A 25,421-nucleotide genomic window follows, 5' to 3' on the forward strand; every position below is an offset into this window, starting at 1 on the left:
CATTTGTGATCAAACAAGAATGCTTGGTAAATGCCGTGCCTCTAAGCTTCGAACCAAACAATGCTAAGCGCCACAGTGACCCCTAATTTGATCGCCCACCTGTGGATGTAAGTGCGACTGCCTGGCACTCTTTCTGTCTCTTTCATGACAGCCATGCAATACCATGATTTTAATTTGCATGCTCCTAGTGACTGATGAGGTTGAGCTTTTTTTTTTTTTTTTTTTTTTTTTTTAATGTATTTTGTATATCTACTCAGCTTCTCTAGGCTGCTCACCCGGGGAGTGGGGGGAAGACCCATTGAAGTCTTCACTAATTGTCTCTTGATTGATTCTTAGGGTAGATTCTGAGCATGAGTTCTTTGGTGGTGATATCATTTTCCTGTCTGTCTAACCTTTCCCTCTCTTGATTTGCTTTTGGAAGAGTGTGCATTTTCAATTCAAATGTAGCCAGATGCATCAACCTTCCTTAGATGACCAGTGATGTTTATGTGTAATTTAAAAAATCTTTGTCTACCCCCAAGTCATAAGAATATTCCCTTACATGTTCTTTTAAAGGCATTATTATTATTAGTATTAGTATTATTATCCTTTATTCATGTAGGTACAATATCTCCCTAGAATTGATTTTTATGTCTATGAGGTAGTGCTCCAGAGCCTCATGTATGTCTAGTTGATCCAGCACCATTTACTGAGAGATCATCTTTTCTCTACATTAGTGCAAGGCCATGCTCATGTCAAATGTCCATTTATTTCATTTGCCTATCTGTCTTTATGTCAGCATGACTTCCTCTTAGTTTCTGAAGCTTCATGATACATCTTGGTAATCAGTGTCATACATCTTTTTGATTGTTGAAGATTGTCTTAGCTTTTTAAATATAAAATATTTATTTATATTTATTTTAAAATTGTATATATATATGAATATATATTCATATGAATATATATATATGTATATATATATATATATATATATATATATATATATATATATATATGAATGCATGTGTACATGTGTATAGCTGTCTGTGGAGGCCAAAAGGTATTAGATGCCCTGGTGCTGGAGTGAAATACAGATGGTTACTAGCTTCCTCATTTGGTTGCATGGAACAGAACTTGGAGGCTTTGCAAGAGTAGTACATTCTCTTAACCACTGAGCAATCTCTTCTGCACTGTCTTGACTTTTCTTGACCTCATGTCTCCATTAAAAATGCTTAAACTGAGCCAGGCATGTCCGGGCAGTTGGTGACACATGCCTTTAATCCCAGCACTCAGGAAGCAGAGGCAGGGGAAACACTGAGGTCAAGGTGAACCTGGTCTACAGAGTGAGTTCCAGGGCAGCCATGGCTACACGGAGAATCCCCGTCTCAAAAGAATCCAAAAAACCAAAAATCAAACCAAACAAATAAAAATAAACCAAAAAATAAAAACCAAAATAAATCCAAAACAAAAACCAAAAAGACTCCGAAAGTTTAAAGCAGCTTGTCAAGTAAGTCTCAATGATTACACTGAGAATTGATCATTATAGTGCCTTTCAATCTATGAACACACACACACTCTCTCTCTTTCTCTCTCTCTTCAGGGTTTAGGTCATTAAAATGCTTTGCTCAATTGATTATTATACTGAGGCTTTACATTTCTCATTACTCATTATTTTGTGTTTTTTGGTTCCAGTAGAAGATACTTTTAAAATTTTAATTTTACAGTTGTTTAAAAGAATTAAGCATGCAGAAATGTGAGCTGAACAATGGACATGCCACAAATGGATTGGGAAAAGCACTGGAGGCCGCAACTGTACGTAAAAAACTATGTGTAACTGAAGAAATCTGGGAGTGGAAGAGGTGGTTATCCACCTGGGAGTGGAAGAGCACACCAAATGGTTGTCCAGTGCCAAATGGTCAGCCTTGAAGACACACATATAAGTAACATAATATGGACTCAATAGGCTATATTTAGGTACCCCCCACATATATACATATATGTATATTAGGAATATGTATATATACATGTATATTTATTCACATACATACACACATATTTTCATGGAATAGCAGTGAAAAAGGCTATAAATTTGAAGAAGAGAGAGGAAGTTATACAGTAGGGTTTGAAGGGAGGAAAGAGGAAGAAGAAGGAAGAAACATAATTATAACACAATGTCAAAAGAAAACAAAACAAAAAATAACAAAGATTTATGTGTATGAATGTTTTGCCCACGTGTATGTCTGGGCATCATGTATGTACCCAGTACCTTTGAAGGTCAGAAGACAGCAACTGAGCCCTGAATTAGAGTTAAAAATAGTTGTGAACTGGTATTTAGGTGCTGGGAATTGACTTCAAGGCCATCCAGTGCTTTTACCCACTCAGCAATCTCTCCTGCCCAGTTCCCGTTTATAGAGAGAAACAGAATTGCTTTCCGTGTGTGTGTGTGTGTGTGTGTGTGTGTGTGTGTGTGTGTGTGTGTGTATGTGTGTGTGTTCATGTGGATGCACTTGGGTGTGGAGTCCAGAACACAACATTAGGTGTTGTTCATCAGTTACCATTTATCTTGTCTTTAGAGACGGGGGTTTCTCATTTTTCTGGAACTCCCATGGTAGGCTAGCTGGCTAGGAGTCACAGCGATGATTCCTCTGTCTCCACCTCCCCAGTTTTGGTTTTACAAGTGCTTAACATCATGGAGGTTTTCTATAAGACTAGCAAATCCCCACAAACTACTTATTTTATTTGTATGGGCATGGGTGAGCATGTACCACAGGGCACATGTTTTCTAATGGATTTATTGATTCCATTAACTTTCCAAGTATAAATGTTTAGATTTATTGATGGTTTTTATTGTACGTTTCTGATATAGTCTATTAACTTAAATTTTATTTCACTATTTATTTCCTGACCCTTATCTCTGATTCCTGGCATTTCTTCTTATATGACATATTTAATTTAGACTTTACATTTTCCCATATGCATAGTTTTACTCAAAACCCCCATTCTGACATCAAGCGTTTTTATTATCTTTAAGTTGAAATGATTCCATTAATGTTCCAAGCATAAACTATTAGATTTCCTCCATCTGTGTTCAAACCCTGAATTTCTGTAGTGTTTTCCTGATAGTGTATTCTATCAGTTATTGAAAGAAATATATTAAAATCCCCCTCTAAGGTTATGGCTTCATTTATTTAACCTACGGGTACAGTCATCTTTTTCTTTATATATTGCAGGGCTCTGTTATTTTGTATTGCAAATTTAGGTTAAGATATTTTTCTGGTAGATTGACTCTTTCATTATTACTAAATATTTGCTTTTATCCTTAGGAATATTCCTCGCATTAAAGTCTACATTGTTTCATATTGGTTGCATATTTTACACCTCCATTCTTTCACCTTCCTACATCCTAATGTTTAACTAGCATTTCATGAAAGTAGCATAGACTTTTCTTTTTAAAGGACTCTAGCAGTCATTGTCTATTTGTGGAAGTACTTCATTTGTGATTTTACATTATTGCTGATATGTTTGGGTCAAGATCTACCACCTTAGCACTTGATTTTATTTGATTCACCTTTCTTATACTCAACTTATCTTCTTTCTTGCTTTCTATTATTGTTTTTGTTGATTTTGCTATATTACCGTGTCCTCTGTATTTTCTTGTTAGTTTTATTATTAATATCTTTGGAAAACTTGGTTCCCTAGCAATACCACCAGGATGGAGATCCTTGTTCAAGTAGCTTATTGAGGATGGTCTCAGAAGTAAAAGGAATGAGACAGGTCAGGGAGAAACAAATGAAGGAACTCAAACTTCCCCTGTGATCTGAGAGTGGCACAGAGTACATATGGCATTAGTTCAAGAGGAGGAGAAGGGGAGAGGGATGGGGGAGGGGCTGTGTGAGAGAGGGGGGCTGTGAACGGAATGTAAAGTGAATGAATAATAATAATAATAATTAATAAAGCAGCTGAGCCTGGCCTTTACCCTTCGGTGAGGTATTGTTTAGGCTCAGCCTTATGGGAAAGAAGACATGTCGCTGGTGTTTATTGACTTGCAATGAAGCTGAATATATTTTCATGTTTACTAGGTGTTTGTGTTTTCTCCTCCATCGAATATCTTCTGCATTTTCAGTGCATTATTGACTTCTTCTGTTTCTTTATATAGGGTGGATATTAATTCTTTGTCAGCATATATGGGAAATGTTTTTTATCCTTTATTTTCTTATTCTTATTTTTGCTTTTAAACAGATAGGAACTCTAATTTATGAGTTATGCCTCTGCAAGCACACATTAAGTTAAAAAACATTAAAAATACATTTAATACCAGATATATTGTAAAGTTAAAAAAGGTAATTGTAAATTTAGATATTTCTCAACTTCTGATGGGGTTCAATATGGAAAAATTTCTATATCAAGGATTCTCTGTATTTGGACTCATTAGTTTCTTTCATTAGGGTTTGGGAGTTTTATTTCATGTTTTAGGAAAATTTCACGGCCACGGCAGGTAGTGGGGCACATATCTTTAACCCCAGCACTCAGAAGCACAAGTAGGTGGATCTCTGTGAGTTTGAGGCCAGCCTGGTCTACAGAATGAGTTCCAGTACAGCCCAGGGCTACACAGAGAAACCCTGTCTCAGAAATAAAAAAGATCTTGTCAAATTCATAAGATATTCTTTTCAATATTTTACAAGATTTTATAGTTATTATTCGACATAAAAGTCTTTACTTAAGCGGTGATAGATTTATGAACATTGTGAGGTTGGGCTCCAAATTTAATTAGCGGTTTTCATTACATTTTTAGCTTTAATGACTTTTTGCATGTAACACAAACATTCACAGGGTTTGGATGTCAGAACACGAATACTTTAGGATGGGAGGGATTCTGCCTGCTACAGGGTACTGTTTGGTTTAAATGACTCATGACTACCTCAAATGAAAGCTATAATAATCTCATTTTAGCATATCCAAATCCATAGAGTATGCGCGCACGTGTACACACACACACACGTCTAAAAATTTAAATTCTGTCATCAAAATCCAGTGTGAATGAAGCTTTTGTTCTCCATTTGGAACGTGTGAAACTTAAGAAAGGAGACGTGGCTTTCAGGCCTAAGCAAAAGTGCTTGGTTTCCAAAGCCCCGTGTGTCCTGTGAGTCTGTTCGCCTCCTGTACCTTTGCCTTCACTCTTTCACTCTTTCCTCTCTCTTTGCTCCAGATCTCCATAGCTTTTTCATCTTTTTTTTTGCTGTCTCTTCTGCCTGCCACTTTCTGCATCCATTACTTGTCACAATTGCCTCTTTCTGAAAATTGCTATCACTTTTTATTCAAATATTAGCAACATAGTAGGCAATAGTGAAGAATTTAGAGTTGCACTTCTTCGATTAAAATCCAATACATTTCCCAACAGAAATGTATTAGGCACTGCTTCTGTTGCTGTGATAAAATACCCCAAAAAAATCATCCTAAGGGAAAGAGGCTTATTTTGGCACACAGTTAGAGGGGATTGTTTCTTCATGTCTAGGAAGACATGGCTTCGGGCAAGGAAGACATGGTAACTGCAGAAGAAAGGCAGCCAGATGGTTACATTCCAGTGGCAGGGAGAATACAGAGAAGGAACATGAAGTGGGGCTGGGCTATAAGCTCTTAAGGCTTGCCTCAGTGATCCACCTTCCCCAGCATGGCACTTCCTCCCAAAGTTTCCACGGTGTCCTCATTCAGTGGGGATCAGTGGAGATCATATTTTTAAACATGTGAGTCTATGAGGGAGAGTTTACATTCAAAACACATTACTTAACCTACCTTGGTCTCACTGTCCTTATTTATGAATGGATATAAAAATAATAGAAATGTTTCAACAACTTTAAAGTTAGTAAATACTTGGAGCACACATTACACATTGTTGGTCAATATGTAGACACTACTCTTCACTTTCTTTTTTTTTAGCTAGGTATTGCTTTTTTTAAAATATTTTTTATTACATATTTTCCTCAATTACATTTCCAATGCTATCCCAAAAGTCCCCCATACCCTCCCCACCACTTACCTACCCACCCATTCCCATTTTTTTGGCCCTGGCGTTTCCCTGTACTGGGGCATATACAGTTTGCGTGTCCAATGGGCCTCTCTTTCCAGTGATGGCCGACTAGGCCATCTTTTGATACATATGCAGCTAGAGTCAAGAGCTCCAGGGTACTGGTTAGTTCATAATGTTATACCACCCCTTCAGAGAGACTATTCTACAAGCATACAGCCTATAATGGAAGTCCAAGTCATCTAACATATTGATCTGTTTAATTCTATGTAAAATCTGTAGGCTTTTCTTATTATTCTATGTTGACTCTTATTCTAAGCAACAAGCTCACTGGGGCCACGGTTGTGTTCTTGCTGTGCCTTCAACATCTCAGCATCAGTGGAACCTTCTCATGGTAGCTTTCAACCAATGCGTGTGAACAGGCATGCCACCATGATAGGGTAACTCTAGACTCTTTGTTCTCTCACATTACAAACTCTGACTCCTGCTTTTCTGACCTCATTGTTCATCACCGCCCCCCCCCCCCCCCCCCCGCGCGCCTTGTCATGAGGCTTTCTTTATGGGGTGAATTTCTTGCCCCAGGATTCTGTTGACCCTTTTTCAAATAAGCATTTTGAACATCTTCCTGCTAGACTTAGTATGTCCGTAATGTTTCAGAACTTTCCACAGCTTTAAGCCTTGCTCTACGAACCCCATCCTTCCAGATGTTACTCCTCCAAGTCCATTGTGCATCCTTACTCAGTCCTTATGGTATGCAGTCTTGGATTGTCCTTCCTGTTTGTCCTAGAACTCCAGTTCAAGAGAAATTATTGTCATGATATTTGGTGACAAGCTAAGTCTGACACATGTCTGAATACTGTTTTCTCTTTTGTCCTTTCTATGTAGGTTACAGTCAACAACACTATTGGTACTTTGCATGACTCCAACTCTTCTGTTTATGAAATAAGCACCATTCTGTTTCTCAGAAACATCACTAACCTGGGACGTAAGTCATTATAATTTTCCATGATTATCATGAAAAGATAAAATGATATAATTTAGTCATAAAGAAATAGTAGTAGTTGTAGTTAATGGCAATGTGAAATCATTTTGAGGTTTCAGTGAAATGATGAATGCATGGAATACAGAGAGGGGATGAGTACTGTAAGACATATTTCTCTTATATGTACCTGTAAATATTTATTTTATGTGTATTCATATGTGTGCTAGTGTGCACGCAATTGTGTTATCTGTATGTGGAGGCTAGGGGTGAATTTCAGGTGTCAGTCCCCAGGAACTATTTAGCTTATTTTTGAGACAGTCTTTCACTGAGTCTTAGGGCTCACCATTATACTAGTGTGGCAAGCCAGCTAGGCCAAGGGATCCCCCTGCCTCTACCTCTGAAGCTCTTGGAATACAAAGGTATAAACCATGTCTGGCTTTTGATTTGATTGCTAAAGACCAAATTTAGGCTTTCATACTTTCAGGGCAAGCACCTTACCAACTCAGCTGTCTTTCCTGCCCCATGTTCAGAGAGACACCCTTTCTCAAGGTACTAGAGAAAGTGATAGAAGAGACACCAAGTGCCCTCCTTTGTTCTCCACACGTATCCACATAGGCTCATGTATCCACACGTACACACAGCCAGCCCCAGACCCCTTCCCCCCATGACACACACATGCTTGTGCATGCAAACAAACAAACAAACAAACAAACAAATCCCAAAAATCAAACAACAAAAAAGCAAGGTTTCAGCTGAGTATGGGTATATACCTTTAATACCAGAATTTAGGAGGCTAAGGTAAGGGGACTTTGAGTTTTAAGCTATCTAAGGCTCCATAGCATGACCTTATATAGAAAAATCAAACCAAAACAAAGCAATAATAATAATAATAATAATAATAATAATAATAATAATGTTCTGATTGAGAATTTCCTCTCTTGTCTTGCAGAGATGAAAAGAGAGCACTGTTCTGTAGCATATCACCCTGTACGGAACTTCTGGATAGTTTGGGAATGTTTAAGGTCAAACTCTAATGATAAGAGCAGTAGCCCAATTCAGAGAGAGAGAGGGAATGAGGAGAGATGCAAAGGAGAGAGAGAGAGAGAGAGAGAGAGAGAGAGAGAGAGAGAGAGAGAGAGAGAAAGAGAGAGAGAGAGACTGAGGGAGGGAGGGAGAGAGAGAGACTGAGGGAGGGAGAGAGAGAGGAAGAGGGACTGAGGGAGGGAGAGAGAGATAAAGAGATAGAAGGGGAGACTGGATTTAAAATAACTGAACCTCCTTTGCTTCCTAACCAACTGGCATGTAACTCTGATTTTCCTTCTGCCACTCCTTTGATCTCTCAAAGCTCTCCCTCAGTCAGCACTCTACAGTTCAAAATTGCACTAATTTGTTACTCTACACTTCCATCTGGGCATACAGACTTGCACAGCCTGATTCCCATGCTGGCCTGAATTTGCTAATTTGTTTAGCACCAGGTTGAGCATATTGGTTTCAGGATATTTACCCAAATTGTCAGGAAAACATCAGAGATTGTCAGGTTTTTTTTATGAATCAAATCACAAATAAGGACACTGTCACTTACGGCTAACACAATAGACACCTGACATTTGTACACAGATGCCTGCATCTCTGTTCTCTGACTGCAGGTCCTGGAAGCTCAGATTCAGCACCTATAGAATCTACTGAGAAGGGGAGAAGGAAGGGAATGAATTCCAGTGCTCCCAGCCTGGGACTTCATGGATATCCTCTGGATGATTTACCAAATTTCTTTTAGCTAACTTTTCCTTCCCAAGTCCATGGATGAGAGGAATAGTGGGACAACCTATCCTGTGGCCTTTCAGAATCCAGCCTTTCGGGCTGATGATATCCATGGGACAGCTCCTCTTTTTTGGGGAGAAAGGGGGGATTGGTTGATGATGATGATGAGGGGAGATGAGGGGCAGGGACTGGGGAAGATGCTATCATAGTATAAAATAAGTTAAACAACACAACAGAAAAAAGTACTAAAAGAAACAATGAAAAGAAAAAAAAAAGAGAATCCAGTCTTTATTAGGTATCTCTGGTTGAGGGGTAGAACTTTTTTTTTTAAGATTTATTTATTTATTATATGTAAATACACTGTGGCTGTCTTCAGACACACCAGAAGAGGGCGCCAGATCTTGTTATGGGTGGTTGTGAGCCACCATATGGTTGCTGGGATTTGAACTCATGACCTTCAGAAGAACAGTCGGTGCTTTTACCTGTTGAGCCATCTCACCAGCCCAGGGTAGAACTTTTAACCTTTAAAGACAAACTTGGAATACAGTTGAGGGTCAAGATGGAAAAAAACTGTTTCTTCTTTTCATTTTTTGGCTCGAAGTATTCTTTTATCATCAATATGTCTGGAAATATAAAAACTTCTTATGATCATTGGTTAAAGACAGCATGTTTGCAGCCTGGTCCTCTGCATTGTAGGGTTCCTCCCCTGTGTTTCCCTCCATGGAATTTATCATTGCAATACCTGTTTGCTTACATGTGTATATATGCTACTTACACTCAAAAGTAATGAAGACATGCTTTTCAACCTTTGGATTTCAAGGTTCTTGGTTGTGGGGAGAAGGCCAAGAAAAGAAGAGAAAGGAAGGAGGAAAGCTGGGCATCTTGCCCTAGAATTGGCTCCTCTGAGGTCTCTGACCATTTATGGACTTTTTAAAGGAGGAAGTCTGGATCTGTGGATGAGTCAGCCTGGAAGTAAAACACCTAAATAAAGTCTCATATGAAAGATGTTATGGAACACGGCTGAGAGAAAGCTTCGCAGTAGGCTTGGAACAGGTTTCCATTGTAGAGCTGTGTGCATGTTGGACCCCAGTTTGGCCCTGGTTTGGGCCTGGAGGACAAACTTGAGCCTGGTTCGAGTTTCTGAGGCCTTGTGGGAGAGCCTAAGCCTGACTCTGGAGTTTTGAGATCTGTCTCAGTCACTTCCTTATCCGGGTGACTCAGCAAGACCTATTTGGCCCTGCCTCTGTCCCACTGTTGCTGATGTAGAGCTTTGCAATTGGCCCTGTTAGTCACTCCATACCCTCCATCACCCTTCCCTGCCTCCTACGACATCTTACCCCACCAAAAATCCACCTCCCTATGTTCCAAACTTATATAAGCTAGTGGCTGATGCCGTAAAGTTGAGTTCCTGCTTTGACAGAGTCCTGGATCTGTGTTTTTCTTTTGGGCTGTTGGCACTCACCAACCCACTCAGCCCTAGAGAAGACCCGGAGAGACCCCCGTGGGAATGGGACTTCTCTCCTCTCGCCTGGACCTGCCAGCAGCTGGCATGTGCAAACCATGCCTGGTACCGTGACCACTGCTCACCTGGTGGATGCTATTGTCATTGCTGTTACCACTTAACCATCAGGGTTGGTTTTTTTTGCTATATATAAATGTAAAAGCAAATACAAACATATGTCTTTGTTTCTGAAAACTTAAAGGAGCTTTAATGCATCTACTCACAAATTCAAATTTAAAACACGATGTGTTATTCTTAGCTGAGTTGATGTTAGTTATTACAAACAGCATTCATTTTGTAATTAGTTTACTGAGAATCTGTAGTAAGTAGAGCTTTTGCTTTATGAAAAGCATTTGACTTTTGTCACAGACTGCTTCATCCACAAAGCCACTTACAAGAACTACTTTCAGATGCACAGGGTTTCATATTTCTATGGTTGGGTACTCCCTCACCAAATAATTACTTGCACCAAGACACCATCTCATGGTTAGGAAGACTCCCACATCACAGTCCCCATTTCCTCCATTGCCTCCTGGGCCAGCTTCCTCCACGCTATGGTTCCCTCTCATTCCTGACATCAGCAAAGCTTTTACTCTTCACTAGACTATAGTTAGAAGCAAGATTGTAGTTAGCTCTCTGGAGTAAGGGCTTGAATCCATGGAAAGCTATAAGGTGGTCATGTTACCTCATCACAAAGAGAACATGGCTTAACAACTAGTAAATCCAGACAAGGTTAGTACCTGGCAAGTCCAGCCCCAGTTGATGACCAGCAAGGTGAACCAAGGTCACAAAGAATGAACATGGTGACCAGGACATATGAGCACTCTCCTTGTCTGGGTGAACAGTGTGTGATCACTTCCTTGATTGGTTCAAGAGAGCATGCAAAGAGAATGTGATGCCCCATTTGCTGGCCCACAATATAGACAGAAATAATCAATCAGTGAAGATTACCTTGACCTTTGTCCAGTTCCTGCTCTAGGTTCTATAAACAACTTCTAAACAATGCGCCTGAATGATTTCTCCTTCTTGTGATTCTGCCTTTCCTTGAGAGGTTTTCTAAGTTTTTTTTATTGAATCTATCCTGGCTTTGCCTGAATCCCAGTTCCTTATTCCACAATCCTCACAAAATAACAATCTCCATAGCTACTGGCTCAGGGAAACTCTAGTAACCATTGATCTTCTGACATCTTACTCCCAGATACAAGCCAACTAGGGATGAGAAAGGTTCTGTTGCCCTCAAAGATCCTATATTAGAAGACAGTTAGCTATAATTTTCGTAACCAATAACTCCCACTTCTTCCCAATTGTCATAACCATCACAGTAGCCCTGACCTTGATTGCCCTTTATAGATCACCCACCATAATACCCTCCACTTTGCCCTTCATAACTAGGGTACCTCCAGAACTGCAATCCCCAGATCATCCTGAAAACCTGTCATATCCATTCTACTTTCACCTCTGCCAGTTCTTCCTCTGAAGGTCCTTCCTGATTCTGTTCAAAACTCTCACCATCAGACACATATCCTCCAAACCAAAGTTCCCTCTTCTTTCACTCTAGAAAGCTTGACATCCTGCATTGCTTTGTCCAGACAGTACCTTCTTTCTTCTATATTATGGCCATTGATGGTATGATACTTTCACAACACAGTTTTACCCATGGTATAATGGTTTCCCAAAGAAACAAAGCATACTTTTCATTCAAGGTGGCTTATTGATTTTTCATATTCTTCAAAGTAATCTCCATGGTGATTCTCAGCATCTTCTCTTGATTCGTTTTCTTTTTCCATTTTTTTATTAGGTATTTAGCTCATTTACATTTCCAATGCTATACCAAAAGTCCCCCATAGCCACCCACCCCCACCCCCCTACCCACCCACTTCGTGATTCGTTTTTAGATTTACTTATTTTATTCTATGTGTATGAGTATTTGTACTTCCTGTGTATGTCATGCCTGCATTTGTTAGAAGAGTGTATTTGATTCCCGGGAACTAGTGTTGGGTGGTTGTGAGCTACCATCTAAGCACTGGAAACTAAACCTGACTCCTTTGCAAGAACAAGTGCTCTTAATTGCAGAGCCATCTTACCTTCCCCCAAATCCCAGTATCTTTTTAAATACCATAAATAAACAATTTCACATGAACCCCATATTTTTCTCTCTCTAAAATATGTTGACTCCATTATTCCATGAAGCCTTTCACAGCATCAATGTCAGCCATGGAAAGGAAAGTTAACAAAACCAACTTCTTCCAATCTCTTGCTTTTGAGACACTTCAGAACCACATGCTCTATGAGCATTCCCCATTGGTGATAACCATCTATCAAACTTTCCTCTGTGGGTACAAAATGTAAACCATCAATAAATAACCTGCAGAATAGCTTCCTTTTCCCCTCTTCTCCTCCAATGAAAGAGTTTCTAATGTTTTCTTCATTGTAGATTGAGCTTCTCCAATTTCCTGCAGTCAAACAAGACAGGAAAAAATCTTCATAGAGAAACACAAATTGTATGTTACTTGGTGCCCATGCTCAAAACTCTACCCCTGGAAGCATCTGTACACCGACCGCACTATGTCCTGCATGCCTCTGATCTTCATGTCACTGGATTAGTATGCAGGAGGTGCATGTCTAAATGCTCTTTGTAAAGAAAGGAAGAAAGAAAGAAAAAAAGAAAGACAATAAGAAATAAAGAGTGGGTCCAGCTTTATCACTGTGTCAGCTTTCTCAGGCCACATCACAAGGACCAAAGTCTCAGTAGTTTAAGCAACATATTTTTTTTTTCAGCATTCTGGAGTCTGGAAGTCCAAGTTCCAGGTGCCTGTACAGAGTGGTTTCTGGTGAAGCTTTCGGTTGCAGGTGAGAACTTACTTCCTGGGTCCTCACAAGCTCTTATCTTTGTGTACATGAAGAGAGAAAAGGTGAGGAAGACAGAAAGGGAGAGGGGAGAGAAGAAGAGGAGGAGAGAGGTGGGACTATTATATTTAGGGCAAGATCTCAAATTTATGCATTTTGGAGGGAACACAATTGCATTCATTATTAACAAGAGAATTCATTATACTCTCCTCAGGTGAGCTGCATTATTGGGAGGCCTACAAAATAAGTCTGACAGTGCTTCATGACAGGGTTGCTGACTTGTGTCTCCCTATATCATCAACATAAATCCTAGAACATAAGGAAATCCCAGATAAAAAGTTTCATAAATGAAATGTGTTGCTAAACAAGTATTTGATGGTGGGTTAACCAATGTAACAAACATTTTTGATACATTTTATTCAAATGATGACTGTGTTACATATTTTTCTAGAAAGATCAGTACAACAAAAGCATCAAAAATTCCCTCTTTTTATATAAAAAGTCACTAAAGCAAAGCTTCAAATAGGTATGTTTGTTTGAGTGCTTTATGGCAGAAATGCTCATGGGCGTTGAAATAAAGGAAGCAGGGCAGGAGTAGGGAAATGCTATGCAAGAAAATGGCTTCACAGGAGTCTAGCTTCATCCTACAGGGAGTTCTGAAACACAAAGAACAGACTTAGTTCTTCCTTCACTTAGTTCCAAGCAATGGCAGACTTTTGAATTACGTCCATCAGCCACTGGCTGAGGATAGAGTTCCATGGGACTGTAACTGTACTCATTGTTTTATAGGATATGGAATTTACAATGGACACTAAGAAAGTAAGAATCCATGTTAAGCTCATTTGTTTCTTTTTTTTTTTTCAACTTTGCAACCTACCTCTTTTTAAAATTTATTTATTTTTCATTAGGTATTTTCTTCATTTACATTTCAAATGCTATCCCGAGTCCCCCAGGCCCCCCTCCCCCAACTTCCCTACTCACCCACTCCCACTTCTTGGCCCTGGTGTTACCCCGTACTGAGGCATATAAAGTTTGCAAGACCAAGGGGCCTCTCTTCCCAATGATGGCCAACTAGGCCATCTTCTGATACATATGCAGCTAGAGACATGAGCTCCAGGGGTACTGGTTAGTTCATATTGTTGTTCCACCTATAGGGTTGCAGACCCCTTTAGCTCCTTGGTTACTTTCTCTAGCTCCTCCATTGGGGGCCCTGTGTTCCATCCAATAGCTGACTGTGAGCATCCACTTCTGTGTTTGCCAGGCCCGGCACAGCCTCACAAGAGAAAGCTATATCAGGGTCTTTTCAGCAACATCTTGCTGGTGTATGCAATGGTGTCAGCGTTTGGAGGCTGATTATGGGATGGATCCCCGGGTATGGCAGTCTCTAGATGGTCCATCCTTTCATCTCAGGTCCAAACTTTGTCTCTGTAACTCCTTCCATGGGTATTTTGTTCCCAATTCTAAGGAGGGGCAAATTGTCCACACTTTTGTCTTTGTTCTTCTTGAGTTTCATGTGTTTTGCAAATTGTATCTTGTATCTTGGGTATTCTAAGTTTCTGGGCTAATATCCACTTATCAGTGAGTACATATCATGTGAGTTCTTTTGTGATTGGGTTACCTCACTCAGGATGATGCCCTCCAGGTCCAACCATTTGCCTAGGAATTTCATAAATTCATTCTTTTTTTTCTTTTTCTTTCCATTTTTTATTAGGTATTTAGCTCATTTACATTTCCAATGCTATACCAAAAGTCCCCCATACCCACCCACCCCCACTCCCCTACCTGCCCACTCCCCCTTTTTGGCCCTGGCGTTCCCCTGTTCTGGGGCATATAAAGTTTGCGTGTCCAATGGGCCTCTCTTTCCAGTAATGGCCGACTAGGCCATCTTTTGATACATATGCAGCTAGAGTCAAGAGCTCCGGGGTACTGGTTAGTTCATAATGTTGATCCACCTATAGGGTTGCAGATCCCTTTAGCTCCTTGGCTACTTTCTCTAGCTCCTCCATTGGGAGCCCTGTGACCCATCCATTAGCTGACTGTGAGCATCCACTTCTGTGTTTGCTAGGCCCCGGCATAGTCTCACAAGAGACAGCTACATCTGGGTCCTTTCGATAAAATCTTGCTAGTGTATGCAATGGTGTCAGCGTTTGGATGCTGATTATGGGGTGGATCCCTGGATATGGCAGTCTCTACATGGTCCATCCTTTCATCTCAGGTCCAAACTTTGTCTCTGTAACTCCTTCCAAGGGTGTTTTGTTCCCACTTCTAAGGAGGGGCATAGTGTCCACACTTCAGTCTTCATTTTTCTTGAGTTTCATGTGTTTAGGAAATTGTATCTTATATCTTGGGTATCCTAGGTTTTGGGCTAATATCCACTTATCAGTGAGTACATATTGTGTGAGTTCCTTTGTGAATGTGTTACCTCACTCAGGATGATGCCCTCCAGGTCCATCCATTTGGCTAGGAATTTCATAAATTCATTCTTTTTAATAGCTGAGTAGTACTCCATTGTGTAGATGTACCACATTTTCTGTATCCATTCCTCTGTTGAGGGGCATCTGGGTTCTTTCCAGCTTCTGGCTATTATAAATAAGGCTTCTATGAACATAGTGGAGCATGTTTCCTTCTTACCAGTTGGAACATCTTTTGGGTATATGCCCAGGAGAGGTATTGCTGGATCCTCTGGTAGTACTCTGTCCAATTTTCTGAGGAACCACTAGACTGATTTCCAGAGTGGTTGTACAAGCTTGCAATCCCACCAACAATGGAGGAGTGTTCCTCTTTTTCCACATCCTTGCCAGCATCTGCTGTCACCTGAATTTTTGATCTTAACCATTCTGACTGGTGTGAGGTGGAATCTCAGGGTAGTTTTGATTTGCATTTCCCTGAAGATTAAGGATGCTGAACATTTTTTCAGGTGCTTCTCAGCCATTCAATATTCCTCAGGTGAGAATTCTTTGTTTAGCTCTGAGCTTGTTTCTTGATACTTATAATGAGGCAACATTCTCTGTCTCATGAGGCTTAGGGACTGTTGCCCCTGCTGGCAAAGTATCTGCTTTACTATGGCTGGTGATCTCCTTGCTTTGGGATTCCCACATCACCAGATGATGCTCATAACTTCATCCTTTTACGGAGACATCCTTTCTGGAGACTGGGTCTTCATATGTACATAAGCTAAGTGTCTCATCACACTTCCTGTCTGTAGGATACATGTAACTAAACAATGGCCATCCCTTTTAAGTGTTTATAGAAACATAAATTATAGCTTCATGTCTTCAAAGGCTATCACTGACATTCTAATTCCACCTTCTGAGAAGGTTGTTCACTCTTCTCAGGCAGAAAACTTGTGGGAGATTTGCTGTGTGGTAGTAACTATACATCCTAAAGTAATGCATATTCAGAATTTCTAGACCATCATTATCACTTGAATATTCTCTGGAAAAGAATGGGAGAAGAATGGGAGAAGAACTGTATTTATTACTTTTGTGTGTGTGTGTGGAAAATACCCGAGAAAAGCAATTTAAAGGGTAAAGGCAATCATGGTAGCACAGCCTTGCTATAGGTAGTTCTGTTGAATGCAGTCAGGAAGCAGAGAGGGTGGAGTGTCAGAGCTTGATTCCTTCTTGTTTTGATTCAGCCTGGTAGCCCAGTCCTTAAAACTGTGCCACTCGCATATTTAGAGTGGGCTTTTCCATCTTTATTAACTCAAGCTAGAAACTCTTGGTCCAATCAGTCCCAGTGGTTTGTCTCCTATGTGATTCTAGATCCTGTCAAGTTGATGGTCAATATTAAGCATCACACTAGCACAAGAACAAAACTGTGAATGCAAACTGCTTCTTACTGCTATTAGCCATCACACTAGCACAAGAGCAAAACTGTGAATGCAAACTGCTTCTTACTGCTGTGGAAAAGAGTACATTTCTCCAGTTAGCAGCCACATGATATATATATCACATACTGTATATGTTGTCTTCTCTAGCAAGGCACCCTCTCTGGCATAGTGGCTGCATGTGAGCCCACACTAGGCTAACTCTGTGACAACCCATAAACATTTATCAGGATCTATCCAGTTCTTAAATATGGAGTGCCTGAAATATGACAGTCAATTACCATCTTCTTCCTTAAGTACTCGAGGGTGGCATTAGTATCTGCCATACATTTTGGAATGATATCTTGGTTATTTATTTATTTATTTATTTATTTATTTATTTATTTATTTATTTACTTCCTCCCCCAGCCCCCCTCCCAGAGTCTCTACCTATTCCCTCTCCCCTTCTCTGAGAGGATTGGGCCCCACTGGGTATCCTCCAACCCTGGAACAGCAAGTCTTTCCAGGATTAGGCATATCCTCTCCCACTGAGGTCAGGGATAGATATTGGGGATAGATATCACAGTTGGGCTACAACTTTAGGGGTGAGCCTCTGCTCCAGTTGTTGGGGAACCCACATGGAGACTGAGCTGCATGTCTGCTACATATGTCCCAGAGGCCTCAGACCAGCCTGTTGGGTCCCTATTTCTTTCAGGGCCTTCAATTCTTCCCCTACCTCTTCCATAAGGGTCCTCATCTTCTGTCCAATGTTTAGCTGTGGGTGTCTGCATCTGTTTCCATCCGCTGCTGGGTAGAGCCTCTTAGAGGACAGTTATGCTGGGCTCCTGTCTACAATCACAGCAGAGTATCATTAACAGTGTCAAGGAAGGGTCTCAAGTTGGGCCAGTTATTGGTTGGCCATTCCTTCAGTCTCTGCTCCATCTTTGTAAGGAGGTCTACATTTCTTGTAGACAGGACAAATTTTGGGTTGAAAGTTTTATGGGTAGGTGGATGTCCTTTTCCTTCCAATGGGGGTCCTGCCTGGCTACAGGAGGTTTCATGTCCTCACTGTTAGGCATCTCAGTTAAGATGATCTGCATTGACTCTTGGAAGGCTCCCTCATCCCAGGTCTCCGGGATGTACTGCCTTGAAAGAGAGCAGTTTCAGGGACTCCTCACAGCTGTCCTGATCCTGTAGCTCTTGCCCTGCAGCCAGTGTGAGCATCTACCAAGTTCTAAGCCCAGCAACTTTGATTATATCAGAGAAATAACAATGGGTAAATCTGTATACCCAAGGGACCTGTGAGATAGAGCTAGACTATCACTTGCCTCCATGGACCTCACTCTAACAGGGAAACTGATATCTTAAATTCCTGGGTGAGTATTAAGTCAAAATCTGTCTTATAGACATTGATAGATTTGTGTGCAATTGTTTGAGCAAGCAGCCAGCTCCTCTTATTTGTGTTTGTTGCAGTTATTTTCTTGGGGGTAGGGGGAGGTTCAGGAAGCCAATCCTGTGGTGTTACAAGATTTATTTTCATTTTTTTCTGGATATCTGATCTTTCCTCCAATTCATGGGCTCTGAATCTGAGAACTCCTTAGGTCTATAAACTGGGTAATCAGGATTTTTCATTGGAACAGTAGATCTTAGCTTTAACCATTCTTTTTTTGATTGTGTATTTAAAGTGGTCTACTTTCTGGATACCCAGGTAATATGGCTCTACAAATATCAAAGCCTATGAAACATTTATAAAATCCCCATGGGTCAGGTTACTCTTCACCATCACACTCTTGCTTTCCAAGACAGTAACAAGAGTCATTATATTTCTGACTGTTGAATACTGTCATGACTCCTTCTAATGTAGGTTATTATCCTCATTTATATTAGGGAATAGAAAATTTTAAATAATACTTTCTATTATTCCTGAGTTCCAAAGGATAATTACTGTTTAGTTTTGCACTGCATGTCACTGTCACTACAATGTTCTTAATCACTGTGGCAAGAAAACTGTCCTTTGAGCTCTTCCAAGGGCACATTGAGTTGGCATATTTTCTGGATTCATAGTACACATACTCTAGCATCTCCACTTCTATGAGGATCAAGATTCCTCTCTTCATAGTTTTGTGAGGCCATTCCTGAATGTTTCCTTCATTCTACTTGGCTAGTAACCTTTAGACACACTGAAAGTCACACAGCAACAAATTAGAACCATCAGTTGGGACTTGGATTGGGTGGGAAATATCAGAGCATTCACATCAACAAGCTATCTATTATCTAGTTTATATTCTTCATCTTGCTCCAGGGTGTTCATGATCCACCTGAGTTGTGTTCTCTCATTCCTGCCATCATAAGCTAGCATGGCCCTGCAGATAATTTGGCATACAATTCATTTCTTTGCTCTATAGGATAGATACTACTTTAGTCATTTCCAGCTAAGATTTTATTCTCATTATGAGTATTTAGGGCAGCAGACTAGATAGAAATATGTTTATGAGCTGAAATATATTACCAACCATCTACTCATTTTAGACATCTATACATTTTTTCAAACAAGAGAATCTCTCTCTTCCAAAACCAGAGCGAATCATTTCCAAAAGGCACAGTGGGCTCAGAGGAATTCAGGGAATCACTGTTCTCATGAACTGCTTGTCAGACATCATCACACTAAATCTTAAGATCAGAGCCTTGACCTTTTCAGTGGATGCCAGCCTAGGCTGGTTACTCAAGCCTCTCTAAGATGCTGTAACTCTTAAAAGTAGGTCTGGTACCTTCTCTCTCATTCTAGAATATAATGGGGGAGACCATCTTTCCTTTTCTTTAAAAATTAATTCAATTTATTTTAAAATTAAAATATAGTCATATAATGTATTCCTTCTTTTTTCCCCTTCCTCTAACTTCTTTCACGTTTGCATTGCCCAGCTATTTCCATTTACCCTCCTCAAATTGACAGCTTCTTTTTCTTTGATTATTATGATATATATGTGTATATATATATATATATATATATATATATATATATATATATATCTCCACACATGTAGGTTCAACCTGCTGAGTTCATTTTTTGTGTGTATATGATTCAGGGCTGACCACTTTGTATTGGATAATCAATTAGGGGCCTCATTCATGGGATGCCTATTCTCTCTTTCTCAGCCATCATTAGCTGCCTGTATTTCTTTGTCTAGGGGTAAGACCCAATGAGATTTCCTTTCTGCATTAGCATGTCTACTGATAATGCCAATGTTCCAGTATTGTTGAGGCAGCCCTATCTAGGAGGCACAAAACATTCCCTGTCCCTTTGGTTTCTACAGTCTTTTTGCTGCCTATTCTGTGAGGTTCAGGTGAGGGAGCTGTGTTGAAGATACATCCTCTGGGGCTAGATTCCACACAATTGGTGATTGCTACATTATGTCCAGCTGTAGTTTTTTTGTAATGGTCTCCACTTGTTGTAAAGAGACATTTCTTTGATGAAGGGAGAGAGCTACACTTATCTCTGAGTGTAAATTTAGAATGCAGTTAGGAATTATGCTAGTCTAATAAAGTGGTAATAGTGGGGTCTCTTTTAAGATCCTCACTTGCCCTGAGTAGTTGATTCTGTTTCTTATCCCAGGCATGACTTCCTTCAGTGGGCCTTAAATTTAATTAGTAAGCTCTTGGTTATTGCAAGAGTGTCTCTATTGCACCTTAAGGGACACCCTGCCATGCTGGTCATTGTTGTAGCTCATAAGCATCACAGCTGGACAGGACTGTTGATGGCCTCTTCCCTTGGCAATTTACATAGCGCTTTCTGGTATTGTGCAAGCAGAACTGCAAGAAGAAAGCTTTTAGGTTAGATCCAACTCAGTCCTCCCCAGTCCTATATCCTAGGTGTGCAGGATAGAGGTGTTTTCCTCACACCTTTTCCTGCACACCTATCTTTATTTCTGAAAAGCAACAAGGACTTACCTTCAGCCTCTGAGAGGCAACCAAGGGGAACAGCAAGAGCAAATATCGTTTTGGGAGTCACTGAACTACCCTGCTCAACAGCTCAAAAGGAGTTTTTTCATGCCTGGTCATGGGGTTTTTGTTAGGTAGTCTATGGCTCTTGTGGGGAGCATTGCATGGTAAATATAAAATGTGGTTCCTTGAGGCTTTATCAAACAACCTTAGAAGATATTTTTCATTCAAACTACCATACCTAATTGACACAGGAAAGCTGGAATGGTGCCAAGAGTATATGCACTAAAGACAAGAACAGGAATTTCACAAATGGGAGGCATTAAATGGCTAATAAAGAACAAGAAAGAAGCTCAAATCTCATTAGTAATGACATAAATGCCAATTAAAACAGGAATCAACATCTTACAACAATTAGAATGAGCAAACAAAGAGCAAACAACACACCTGTCTTAGTCAATGTCCTATTGCTGTGAAGAAACACCATGACCATGGCAACTCTTATAAAGGAAAGCATTTAATCTGCTTACGTTCAGGGGTTTAGTCCATTATAGCCATAGCAGGAAGTGTGCTGGTATACTGGCAGACATGGTACTGCAGAGGGTCCTGAAAGTTCTACATCTGTATCAGCAGTCAGCAGGAAGAGACACTAAGCCTAGCTTGAGCATTTGAAACCCCAAAGCCTACCCTCGGTGACACACTTTCTCCAACAAGGCCATACCCATCCCAACAAGGCCACACCCACTTCAACAAAGCCACATCCACTCCAAGAAGGCCACTCCTCATAATTCCAGGCAAGCAGCACCACTCCCTAATGACCAAACATCCAAGTATATGAGCCTATGGGGGGCAGTCATACTCAATCCACCATAACATCCCATTATTCAGGATGTTAGTCAGAGAAACACTTCTACATAGTTTCTAAAACTTCATGGAGATTCCTCCTAAGGGGCTGCGTTAAGGTTTAGATCTCAAGTATTCAGATACATACATTCTTTGCTAAAGTTGCTCAGCACAGAGCCCCGTGTTGTACAAAAGCATCTTCTGGTTCCATTCCCTTCTTCCTTCTCATTACCTTATCCTATAAAGTCAAGTACGTTTCTTCTCTCTCTCTCGAGTGCATTTCCTTGAAATGTAAGAACCCTTGAAGAATAAAACACAGAAGAAATGAAAGACATTTGTTGCTTCATTTTCATCAAGAGCCCGCGTGCCTGGTAGAGAGTGCTTCTGTATTCCCAATCTTGTAAATTTTTCCTTTAAGTGAATGTATTGGACCTCAAATAAACATTTTGACTCACATGAGTTATCTTCTGAGTCTATAACTAATAGTAACAGTTTTTAGTCACTAACCATATTTCTTGAAATTTATGAAAAAAGATGCATCATTTCAGAGAACAGCACACTCAGCCAATGGGTTTAGTAGCTTCACAATGAGACCCCCTAGAACTAGCTTGCTCTTATGAATACAGCACAGGGCTGCTCTATATGAACCATAAGGTGTGAACTCACCAGACACTTTGATCTTGGCCTTCTAGGTCTCCAGAGCTGACAGGGGTAATACTCTGTTACTTTAAGCTGTTTAGTCTCTGATATTTTATTGTAGCAGCTCAGACAAAGACAAGAATTGAGGACCATTCTGAACCCTTAGGAGAGAGAGACGATGGAAGTTCACTCAGTGACAGGCGTAGGCAGAGTGACAATATGTTACCCAGCGTTCCCTCGAGCCATCACCATGGGATATAAGTCCTTTGGATATGTGGCACAAATAGAGCACTAAATGCTGCCTGACCTTGGAAATCCATAACTCAGAGTGACCTTTCAAGGGCTTCTGCACGTCTTGCAACACATATGGCTTGGCTCTCAAATATGAAGGATCACGGGAATTGTTCTTTCTTTTCTGTTTCCCTCCCTCCTACGCCCCTCCCCCAACTCTTAATATTCCCAAAGGATTAGAGGCATTAAGATTATGTATTTTGGTGAGACGGCTTTAGAAAAATGGTTCTGTCTCCATAGCCAGTGAGAAGTGGGCCTCATATCCACTTGGTCTGATCATGACCTCTCCTGCCCTTAAGGAGGCATAAATCAACAAACTCTGTGACATCACCAACGAAAGCATGTCATAAGGCCATCCTAACAGATGCCTCATGTTATCACTTAGTTGGGATGATCTCATTACACCTAATGACGATGAACTAATGGCATTTGATTGTCATAATTTTATCAGTAAAAATGAAGATCTCAGAAAGAAAATGGTCCCTCTGCCTACAGCATCAGAATCTTTATCATGTTTCCACGATCATTTATTTTAGTTAATTGTTGCCTCCTGTCATTCTGGTGACATTTTGCACACTGTTCGTGTGATTAGTTTGTGATTATTGATGCTGTACCACTAAATCAGGGGAGAAATTTTCCAAAGTGTGCCGTGTTCAACTCATTCACACACAAGCTTCTAGAATACTCACTTCTTCTAGAAACAGGAGTGCACCGAGAGCATGGCTCTGTTAAATAGAAGGAATTGAAGATGGAGCAAAATGAGTTTCAGTTCCTTAGCAGAAAATTTAAAATGGTGAGTCTCTTGCATGTGAGATAGTATGTCAGGCCCTTTCATTTCATGTGGACATTTATTCTAGAGGTATTATCTCTGTTTAGTAAATGTGGAATGTGAGACATTAAATTTCCCCATATCATTTATCCTGTGAGATTGCATTTGAAGGGTAAAAAGATGCTTCATACAGGCTGTCCAGTGCATCAAGGGTATTATACCTCTTAACTGTGCAATAGTGACATTAGCAAGAGCTGCTCTAACCACCTTCCTCCTGGACACTGGACGAATGAGGAGTCACTGCCAGTTTTCATTCTCAGCAGTGTTGTGATATAAGGATTTCTAGATCCTGGTTATGTTTGGCATTCTTTAAGCAGTTGAGATCGGCAACACCAAACTGTGATAGTTAATCTTGACTTTCAACTTGACTGCATTGAGAGGTGTCTGGGAGACTAATGCTTCTGGGTGCATCTGCAAGAGCATCTCCAGACATGACTTATGGGTGGACAGAAATCAACAGCACAAGCTGGTGGCCTGGATGGAGCAAGAGGTGGGAGAAGGAAACTTCTAGCTTGCATAAGCTCCATACTCCTGCAAGTGTGCCTGTTGGTGCTTCCTTGTTCAGCGGTATGTATCTGTGGGACAAGCGGGCAGTGCCACCAGACAGAACTGTTAGGCTGAGTGAGCTCAGACCCCGTGAATCTCAAATACCTCTACATGCTCTGGAACACGTAACTGAGACACTCCCTGAGAGGACCATGACAATCAGTCACATAAAATCCTGGACCTCTTCATGATAATGAGGTAGCTAGATAGGCTTCCAACGTTCAGCCATTGAGCTTCCCTTCCTAGGCATTCCTTCCAGAAAAAAGTATTTAATTCCTGGTTCACCCAGAGTAAGGTGTATGCATTCACATTTGCCATCAAATAAAGCCGTTTAAATAAGCAAGGACATTTCATCATTAACAATTGGGGGGGGGGGAGGGAGGGGCTGAGCAGGAGGGGAGGGAAATCTTCGGCATAAAAGAACCTCACCTAAATCTTCCAGAGAAGGCCTTCTCTTCCAGCCCCTAGGCACTCCTGGCGCTCACTAGGAATCAAAACGGTTTCTGCCCTGTCTAGGGCTCTACCTTTTCCTTTCTGTCTGGTGCAGGAACGCCCTGAGGGGAATCGTGAACCAAGGACCCTGCTCGGGAACTACAAAACCGTACCAGACTCTGCTGTTTCCCACCCCGGGAAAACATCGACTGAGAACTCCCATTATGGACATCACTCTACATCCTCAGAGAGCAGCAATGGAGGTGCTCCAGGCACCCCAGTGGCGAGGCAGCCCAGCAAGACTTTATTACATTTTCAACATGGATTCTTCCACTACAGGGAACTTTTAGGTCTTAAGCCTCAGACTGGAGCTATATTATTGGTCCAGCTATTTGATTGGATAGTTCCTCCCCCCCCCTTTTCTCTCCTCTCTCTCCTCCTTCCCCTCCTCCTCCCCCTCCTCCCTTCCTCCTCTGCTCCTCCTCCTCCTCTTAAGAGTGCAGACAGATTTTAGGCAAACCAACCTCTAACAGGGTAAGCCAAACCTATAAATCCATATGTACATGGATATTTTATCTATCTATCATCTATCTATCTATCTATCTATCTATCTATCTATCTATCTATCTACCTACCTACTCACCTACCTATATCTATCCTGGATCTGTTCTCAAACTTGACTAACACAAGCCCATTGTTCAAATGAAGCTGTGCATAGATAACACAGTCTAAAATGGCCTTAGCAGGGTCCTCCAAGTCCCCTATTTTCAGCTGTTCTTTGCCCTTGGCAGTGGTGGCTCCCATACCTTTTTATAACTTTAGAATAAGGCCATTAATCTGACTGTGAAAGATGGCTAGGAGCCAGTGGTTTTAAAGTATCATTAAATAACAGATCCACTATATATAATACATTGACTTTTACCAGATATGGTTTATTATTATAGCATATTATAGGTTAAATTGTATATAACATATAGGCTATAGATAATTTCTACAGGCTTCAATTAG

The 25,421-nt window shown here is 40.6% G+C and overlaps 1 long non-coding RNA gene across 1 annotated transcript in view; it reads left to right on the forward strand.

Moving 5' to 3' along the window:
* Positions 1-25,140, forward strand: part of Gm40296 — a 62,964-nt gene extending 37,824 nt beyond the window's left edge. Inside the window, exons 2-4 of the long non-coding RNA XR_868403.3 lie at positions 6,887-6,986; positions 13,021-13,092; positions 24,529-25,140. This is a non-coding gene — a long non-coding RNA (predicted gene, 40296). The remainder of the gene's footprint in view (positions 1-6,886; positions 6,987-13,020; positions 13,093-24,528) is intronic.
* The last annotated feature ends 281 nt before the right edge of the window (positions 25,141-25,421 follow it).

The sequence above is a fragment of the Mus musculus genome, chromosome 5 (assembly GCF_000001635.26).
Source record: "Mus musculus strain C57BL/6J chromosome 5, GRCm38.p6 C57BL/6J".
In the NCBI taxonomy this organism is placed as follows: Eukaryota; Metazoa; Chordata; class Mammalia; order Rodentia; family Muridae; genus Mus; species Mus musculus.